Raw genomic sequence first — 6,000 nt, 5'->3', positions numbered from 1 at the left:
AATTTATCTATATCTATGTAATGCTCGTATGCATTTCTTAAATTCTCCGGTTTCTAAGGGAAAACTTAGTAGGCTTTCTTTCATACTTAGATTGCTCATATTAACTGACATGAGCAAGTTTAAGAAGTTTAAGAATACACTCAAAGTTTTCCCTGCTTGCTGAATAGTCTTTCATCATCATCATCAACGGCACAACAACCGGTATCCGGTCTAGGCCTGCCTTAATAAGGAAGTCCAGACATCCCGGTTTTGCAAAGAGGTCCACCGATTCGATATCCCTAAAAGCTGTCTGGCGTCCTGACCTATGCCATCGCCCCATCTCAAGCAGGGTCTGCCTCGTTTTCTTTTTCTACCATAGATATTGCCCTCATAAGCTTTCCGGGCTGAATCATCCTCATTCATCAGATTAAGGGATCCGCCCACCGTAACCTATTGAGCCGGATTTTATCCACAACTTCACGGTCATGGTATCGCTGATAGATTTCGTCGTTATGTAGGCTACGGAATTGTCCATCCTCATGTAGGGGGCCAAAAATTCTTCGGAGGATTCTTCTCTCGAACGTGGCCAAGAGTTCGCAATTTTTCTTGCTAAGAACCCAAGTCTCTCAGGAATACATGAGGACTGGCAAGATCATACTCTTGTACAATAAGAGCTTTGACCCTATGGGGAGACGTTTCGAGCGGAACAGTTTTTGTAAGCTGAAATAAACAGTCTTTGCATTACGAAAAGGGTTTATGATTGATTTCTGGAATGGGTACATGCAACGTTTTTTAGGACCTCCAGAATGCTCACGTTTTCCAACTTGAGGGCCTAAGCAAAGTAAAATAGTAGGACCCCGGACCCCTTTGCGATGCTGCACTTCTGCAATCTGGAAAGTCAAATGTGGTAGACGGTAATGTGATATTGGTTTTATTGGAAGCTAGAGGAGAATTCGCTCTCTTTACCTGGGAATCCCTTTACAGTATCAATGAAAACAATCATGAGTTCACATTACCCATGTCTGTAGTCAGATGGTGTTCCTGACGCTATTTCCGATGAAAAAACCCTCATAAAGGTACAATTTCCAGCTTCCTTGAACACCGTTTTCTCCTCCATTTTGTGACCTTGTTCCATGATGTGCCGTGCGACAATTGGATTGATGTGAGTTTTTCTCCCCCGTTTTGCTAATTCAGTTTCTTTTAAATGCTCCTTGACCCGAATGCTAACTAAGCTTTTGGTTTTCCTTACGTAGGTACATGGACAATCCTGGCAAGACATCACATAATAAATTACGGAAGGACACAAAACGAGCAAGTATAACTTACTCAATGATGGATGATTTAATAAGGAGCACAATCAATTTCCTTAATTAATTCTTCAAACATTTCCTTCATAAGATATTCAGTCTGATCTGATCCCCTGATTTCAATAGTATCTGCCGATGCATTTTAATGATATGACTAGAATACCCATATCCAAATGGGCATACTCCAGTGAGGATGTCGAAAATGCGAGTTTGCATGTTTGTCTCCGGGTGGGTAATCTGATTCAAACTGACTCCATCTGAAGTCGGACACATTAGACACGTTCTGTATTTACGTTAAAGTGGCTTCCTCCCAAATCGCATTCATACACGGTATGTTGTACATTTCTCCGCTGGAGTCCACTTAGTGTTTCCTCATGAGTTCCTCCATGTGCTGCAATACTCAGCAATGAATTCGTCTAACTTCAGATCCCTGTTTCCTGAGCCAGATAATACTAAACTACTTTATGATAAGAATTCCCCGTCCTTACTCTGTATTACCATCATGGTACCACGTACCGGTCACCTTCAATCCAATAATGATTTTTCACGTAAACTCTTCAGGGAAACACTTTTTCCTATGAAACGCTTTTCTTTACAATTTTGTTTTTGACAATGAAAGAAGACGTTTCCAATCTTTTTATACATGTTTGGCGTCTTAAATTGTAATACAGAATTTTTAATTAATGAATTTGATAATTGTTTGTGCTTGTTTTTTACTAAGCATTAAAATGGCGGAGAAAAAGAAGAAGATGACGAACGGTTTCGTCCAGGGTAGAGGCAATTCATCAGACGCGCCTTTCCTCTGCCCTGGAGCTGATTATAATCGCAAACACGGCATAAGTACAAATTATATTCAAGCAATAACCGCCTTGTCTTTCGACCTAAACTAGGTCCAAGTGATGTTTCTTGTTTGAGGATTGAGGGAGTCTTGGGTCCGCATCGACTTTATGACGTACCGGTCCAATTGAGATTCAACTTACTTCCACTCGTATGTTCCACGGAGGCCTCTTCTTGGGTTGAACACTCAAGTTATAGGTTGCAAAAAAAATTCTCAGAAGTCGCTTTTTTTCATTGAAAATGCGAAACACTTAAATTTCGGACCAAAACCAACCCCTTCAAATGCCCACAATACTTCTGTATTTCTTCTTACTTTTCAGCAGAATAAACTTGGCAATATGTTTTTTTGGTTCTAACAGAAAAAGTTTGGTATGTTTGTTTCCAGTTTTTCACAGCAATATTAGCTGGATAGCTGAGTGGTTAGAGCAGAAGGCTGTCGTACTTTAGGTTGCGGTTCAAATCTCACTGGTGGCAGTGGAATTTGTATCGGGATTTGACGTCGGATTCTAGTCGACTCAGCTGTGAATGAGTACCTGAGTCAAATCAGGGTAATAATCTCGGGGGAGCCCAATGCTGACCACATTGCCTCCTACAGTGTACCGTTACGGTTTTGAATGAAGTGCTCTAACACGCTTCAAGACCCTGATCCAATATGGATTGTTGCGCCAACGATTATTAATATTAGCCAATGATACTGACATCCCAATTGCTAGCTCTGGTTCGAGTATGGGGAAAATTGAACCCACTTTTGCTAAAGCACCCGAGATTTCATTTTTCTCCACACCAAAATGATCGGGTACCCAGAATAGTTCAACCGTATTGAATCGAGAAACACAGTTCAATCGGCTTCTACATTCTTGAACAATTTTTGAAGCGAACAAATGACTACTCAACGTCCTTGACTATATACAGATTGCAATGCGCCTTCCCTTCAACCGCTCGTCAATCATCCAGATTGCAGTCCATAGGCTCGTATACACTTCAGCCTTAAATATCGTTGTGTATTGTCCCAAAGAAAAAGCCCAATTATCGTTTTCAGTCGATAGGTAGACCGCTGCTTCAGAATCCTGTCCTGTTTTTAAGTCATCGGTGTAGAAAACGGTGGTATATCCTGACATGAATCAGAAGGCATTGCGAGAACTGGATTCAGCTCTGTACCTCCCACGTCCATTGTTTCCTCATAGATCTGATCGGATCAGTCTATAAGCTGCTCTCATTGCAATGCTTTGAATAAACAAATCTCAGGGCTACAAATTAAGTAATGCATTTAGAGCTGCGCCGAATGATGTGCTCATAGAACCCTTAATACCCTGAGACATAGTTCTTTTGAACATGGCTCTTTTGTTTCACCTTAACACTACGAATGCATAGGCGAACATCGGCCTAATGATAGCAACATATATTTACATTACTACCTGAAGCCTCAGTCCGCAAGTCAAAAGGCAAAAATTCACCTACACAGCCCATAAGCTGTGCGAATTCGCTTCTTCTTTATCTATACATGCTTGTTCCAAATAAGCTTCTTATTTAGAATAAATCCCAGATTTTTCACTTCTTCGAGGAATTGAAGAAGTCCTCAACACACAACAACTCTGCGTTAGCATAGCGTAAATCCACTTAATTCAAGTTTCATCAACGCCATACTCTCTGGCGGCATCATAGCTTTTGGAAGGGCGCACAAGTAAACACCTCTTCTATGTGCGCGTACTCTATCTTTGAAACCAAAGAATGAAGGGCAGACTGACAGGACTTTTTACGTTGGTAAGCGGGTTGATTTTCATTTAGTGTGTGCGATCTTAGCAAAAATGGCGCCCAACCAATATCCAGACATTTCAGCGAAAATTATGTTAAGCTGATTTGTCTGAAGTTCTTTAGATTTGAATAGTCATCCTTAACCTTTTGCCAAGAGGTAGGCACGGCCAGAGCAGGTAATCCTCGGAAAGTATTTCTTAGATGTTGCTCTAAGTGCTCTGTACTCACCTTTAGCATGGCTGGATTGATGCCATCCCTGCCAGATATTTTGAAGTGTTCAAAGGATTCTCTCCCTCCCACTTTTGACACCAGTTCACTCTGATGGTGTACTTCCAAGAGAGTCTAGACGAAGGTATAGACCCAAATTTCGTGTTTGTGAAAGCTCCATCCAGTTTTTTAAGAGATTCCAACTTGGACGACTCATCCTTTTTAAGGACTTTGCACATTATGCTCAAAAGGAGTCTCGTTTCGAACGTTTCACGAGACTCTTGAATTCGCGCTGTGACTTCGGGAAATTTAACCAGTCTTTACTCTTACTGCTTTTGCAAGCACGATTCAAAGATCTTCTGGTTGATTTTCTTTGCAGCCTTCGTAGTTTTCGGAAATGTTTTACCACTTTGGCCTCGAGAAATAGGACAAGCCTCTTCAAAGCATTCTGAAAGTGTTCTATTCAGAGTTTTCAATTGATTTTCTAACACTAATACAGTCCAAGGTCACCTAGGAAAATCCACTCTGTCGCCAAAAAGTTTATTGAACTACGTCCAATTCGTTTTCCTAGGATTCCGTCTTTGTATTACAAACTGTTCACCTGCAATAGTTAGACTAAATTCTAAGTAACGGTGATCTGACAGTGATACATCATCAAGCACTCGCCAATCTTTAATCAACTAACTAACAACGTTGCAGTGCAGTTTGTTAGGTCAATTACTTCACTTCTTCTTGACCCCACGAACGTTGAGGCGCACCCTACGTTCACGATCATCAAACCAACTCAATAAAATAAAATCAAATATCTTCTTTCCTCTAGGATTGCATTTGTTACTGCCTCAACAAATATGCTAAGCGTTCGCATCACAACCTATTAAGAGTTCAAGACCATCTGATTCTGCATACACTACCAGATCCCTTAGTTCTTGCATCGGTGTCCTCCACACTCCACAAAGAATCATAGGGTAAGTGAGCAGAGGCAACTACGACGATTCTCTTCTTGTCATTAACCTGCTATTGTAAGTTAACCGCAACTGGTTCTTAGAAACAGAATTATCTCAGCATGGTTGCCTCTATCAATTTTCACATCAGGATGAAGGCTCTCGGTCTCAAGGATCTCTAATCGGAGAAAATCCTGGTCTCCTTTACTGATCCAATACCACCGATTTTGTTAAATTGTACCAGTAATATATAAGGACAGTCCTGCAGCTTTGACAGCATTGATGCCAGTAGATGGGAAGAGGTCTTGGCATTCTGCAGGTTAACTTAACTAACAGTATGACATAAGTGTAGGTTCATATGAAAACCGCTGCTAACAAAAAAGTCTGCTGCGTTCAGTGTGATATAACCAGGGTTACCAGCTTATTCTCACCTTCCGCCGAAAGTTCCACCTTCTTGTGTCCAATATCACCACACTTGGTGGTGTAGCAACGTACCATGTCCTTATTCTCATGAAACTTCACCTTCTTTCACAGTCCCTCCCGTTGTCGCCGGCTGGGCGCCCTCCCAGATTCACAGTGTCCGTGCTGCATCTGTTTCCACACACCGAAATTATACTAGTTGCTTCCACGGCTTCCCTTTCTTCCGCTTTTCCTAGTAGAGGCGGAAAAGGAGATCCTGACAGCCAAGCCTGTAGTCCCCTCTCGTTTGCGGCTGAAGTTTCCTCCTGCCGAGCCTTCCTCTCCCGTTTTCTAGAAAAATTAGTCGGTGTGATTCCACCAAAGTCTTCGATTGCAGTACAGAAGCGACAACTTTGACCTATTATAACTTTGTAAGTTATAGTGTGATTACCAAACTTGGTTTGATTGTGCTTCATATTATAGCATATGCTGCTGCAAAATTGCATGATTCTAGGATAGACTTAAGGGAGCGTGCAGTCAATTACTTAAAATTGTGATAACATAATGATATTAACTTT

This window comes from Hermetia illucens, chromosome 3, assembly GCF_905115235.1.
Source record: "Hermetia illucens chromosome 3, iHerIll2.2.curated.20191125, whole genome shotgun sequence".
NCBI classification, from domain to species: Eukaryota; Metazoa; Arthropoda; class Insecta; order Diptera; family Stratiomyidae; genus Hermetia; species Hermetia illucens.
The sequence above is the reverse complement of the archived record's forward strand: the minus strand, read 5'-3'. Positions refer to the sequence as shown.